General features: G+C 31.0%; 1 pseudogene; it reads left to right on the top strand.

The window, feature by feature from the left end:
* Positions 1 to 2,431: 2,431 nt before the first annotated feature.
* LOC150034651 (uncharacterized) lies at positions 2,432 to 3,098 on the top strand (annotated as a pseudogene).
* Positions 3,099 to 3,705: the final 607 nt, after the last annotated feature.

Genomic DNA, 3,705 nt, shown 5'->3' with positions numbered 1-3,705 from the left:
AAATGTCTGTTTTACCCCTGAGATTACCTCTTGTTTGTTAAGTCCCACTGATCCTCTAAAGAACAATTGGTTTGTGATTCGGTCAACAAACCAAGTCCCTCTCGGGCCAATGAGAGGGTGGGGCCTCTTATTCAAGACTCAGAGTCAGCACTTAAGGGAACAACATCTCTACTATCCTTAAAAGCGGATAGGAGTGAATTCCATCTTGCACCCTATGTCCCCAACGATTTACCCGTTCTTACCCCTGAAATGGAGGTTTATTGAGCCGGTACTATTGAGCCAACCCTTACCTATGAAAATCAAAGCATAATCCCGAATAAATAGGAGTTCATAGTTAGCTCAGGATTAAGGTCAAGTTACCTAGGTCATCGCTTTGAAATAGTTAGTCTTAAACAGTAAACAACGTTATAAAGTAAGAGTGACTGATTTTGTGGTCCGATTTTGTACAAATCCATTACACAGGATGCCCCCACTCTTCATGTCATAACATGTACGAACCAGGAACATCGTCTGTAGCACTTTACAACTCCTAGTAACAACTACAGAGTGGGCCGCATCCAATAGTGTTACTAGAATAAGATATCCAACCTTATTCATATACTATAGATCATTTTGACTATTTACTCGAACTTGATCCATTTTTATGTCTCTACATAAAGTTCAAGTACTCATGTAATAGTCATGGATCTTTTTAGTTTATTGGATTTATTTCTAAAACGAAATAAGCAATTCATATATTCAACTAACAACTTATTGAATTTTCAGAATAAGTTTTATTATTTACAAACCACAAGTTTTAGGACATAAAACCCAACAAAATATAATAGGCCCACGACCCGGTATCCTGCTAGCCCATGAATCCACGATCCATGTTCTCTGTTAAGTGTAAAAACAAGGAAATTTGTAGCAGCCCTAACCCGATCTTCAAATTCTTCAGATCTTCTTCAACGACGATTATTTACTGAAATCGATGATTCTACTAATTTCTTCAATTGACCCATTCTACTACTTTTTTCAATCTTCTTCAAAACCCTAACCCTATCTTCTAAAATCTGGAAATCAAAAAATAATCCTACTATTTTCGACGATTATTCACTGAAAACGACTGTGAAATCACATTCAAAGTTAACGAAAAGTATAGTTGCATGACTGTTTTTTTTCCTTTTTGTTGTTTAATTGTTTGATTATTGTTTGTGTGCTTTAAACTTCAAATGTGTTTTTGTTTGAGGTCTATCGGTGATAGATTTCTGTCCTCTATAAACTTAAATATTCACTACTGTTATTTGTTATTATTGCTATTATTTGTTATTATTGCTTTAAATTTTTATTATTGTTTGTCTTCAATGTATATTCACTGCTGTTTTTTTGTTTTTTTTTTTTATTAGTGTTTTCTATTGATACGTTGCTATCACTGATAGATTTGGAGCATGTTGGATTTCTGTCATCACTGATAAACAAATGTGTTTTTGTTTGAGGTCTATCGGTGTTAGATTTCTGTCACCAATAAGCTTGAAGAATGTTTAATTTGTTTTTGTTTTTCATGAGTAAGTAAATGCTTGGTTTATTGTTTTTTCTTTGGTATTGTTGATTTAAGTTGATCAGTGATAAGTCCTATCACTGATATACATAATGGACGTTAAATGTATATTCATGCAATGTAAGTAAATATACAATTTCACTGATGTTTGTTATTATTATTTTTTTGTTGTTAATTAGTGTCTACCATTGAGTTGCTATCATTGATAGACTTGAGCATGTTGGATTTATTTTCCATGAAAATGAAGAAAAATTATAGTATCATTTCTGTTTATTTATTGTTTAGTTGATAAACTATTACTAGCCTGCTTTTAAACTTTGAATATGTTGTTGATTATGGTCTATATGTGACAAGTTTCTATCACTGATAGACTTGAAGTGGTGAAGTCTATCAATGATAAGATTATCACTAGTAGACTTCATCATTTCAAGTCTATCAATGATAAAAATGTGCCAATGATAAGTTTCACATTGATAGATTTCACTACTTCAAGTCTATAAGTTACTAGCTCCATAAGTGATAAATTTTAAGTGTTTAGTTTGTTAATTGAAGTGGTTATTACTATTCTAACAGATTGACAATTATGGAAAGCAAACAACAAAAAAAGGGGGCAAAAAGAACCTGAGAAGTTGAAGAACCATCAAGCAAAAAAAAAAAAAAAAAAAAAAGATGAAAAAAGAGAAGGTATTAACTATGTATTTACTATATATCTATTTCTAAGTTTTTCTTTAGAATATTTATAACATACATTTTCTTTTTTGTTTAAATAAAAAAAAAAAAAAAAAAAAAAAAAAAAAAAAAAAAAAAACCACTAAAGAAAGTTGGAACTCCACTTTGAAAGTCACAGTTTATGTCAAGTTGAAAGTGATAGACCATATTAGAGGTTTAGATTCTATGTGTCTATCTTTATTTGAGGAAGGACCATTTGGACATTTTCTAGGTTTAAAAATGTCCAAAGTACCTCTACAACTTCTAGCACATTTGATTAGAAAACAATGTGTGTCTACTGATAACAATATTCTTCTCAACAATGAAGGTAACATGGTAGAATTTGGGTTGAGGAATTTTTTGTTTGATTACTGGATTAAGTTGTGATGAATACCCTGTTGAAGATGTTTTAGATAAAACTGAAAAGAAAAAGATAGAATTTTTTAGAAATTTTACTAACATCACTAGGAAAAATGTGAATAGTGCATTTGACTATTTTTCTAGTCACTACAGTGATGAAAGAAAAATAGCAAAACTTACCAATCTTTATTTGCTATAAAACTTGTTGATTCCAAAACAACGCCATAATTATTTGGATTCGAACCATGTCAAGATGTTGAATGATGAGGAAAAGTTTAGGAATTATCCAAGGGGAAGACTGTCTTATAGTCTTACTGTCGAGTTTCTTAAGAACTCTATTAAGAGTAAAAACAAACCAGCTGCCTATCTGCAAGGATTCCCTATAGTTTTAGCTTATTGGGCATATGAAATACTTCCTAAACTTTCTGAGGGATATACAAAAAGAATAGGAAATGGATTTCCAAGAATCTTGAATTGGGAAACAACAAAGTAACATAAAGAAGTCTATCAATGGAAATGGAGGAAAAAAATATTGGAGGAAGGAGAAAATGTTGTAGAAAAAGATAAAAAGATTGGTGAAAGAATATTTTCTTTACAATAACATATTGAAGGTCTTAAAAGGCAACACAAAGAAGATGTTGAAGATCTTAAAAAGGACAAATGGAGATTCTCACTTTATTACATTCTCTAATGGAAATTGTAAAGAAAAGTGAAAGACAAACTCAAAAGTGCTTTGATAAGAATCATCCTCTATCTGTGAGTCTAGAAATGATAGATGCCAGTGTTGATGCTAATATTGACAAAATAGTTGAATATGCAACTACTTGTGCCAAGGAAAAAGAGGTAAAATTATTTAAGGCTTTTAGTTCTTTTACTTTTTTTGTTTTTTTTTGTTCTAATGATAGAGTACTATATAAAGTACATATAGTTTACTGACGATATACTAATATCTACAGATGCGTGAATAAAATTGTGAGAAAGAGAAGGAAATAGAAGAAACCACTATTGCTGAAGGAAAAAAAGTACTCATCTAGTTAAATAGTAGGTTATTGCCATTCTGTTTTATACTGAAGTGTGCTACTCATTGAAGACTATCAGTG

Source organism: Benincasa hispida, chromosome 8 (genome assembly GCF_027475165.1).
Source record: "Benincasa hispida cultivar pf3 chromosome 8, pf3_genome.v1.1, whole genome shotgun sequence".
In the NCBI taxonomy this organism is placed as follows: Eukaryota; Viridiplantae; Streptophyta; class Magnoliopsida; order Cucurbitales; family Cucurbitaceae; genus Benincasa; species Benincasa hispida.
The sequence above is the reverse complement of the archived record's forward strand: the minus strand, read 5'-3'. Positions and strand labels throughout refer to the sequence as shown.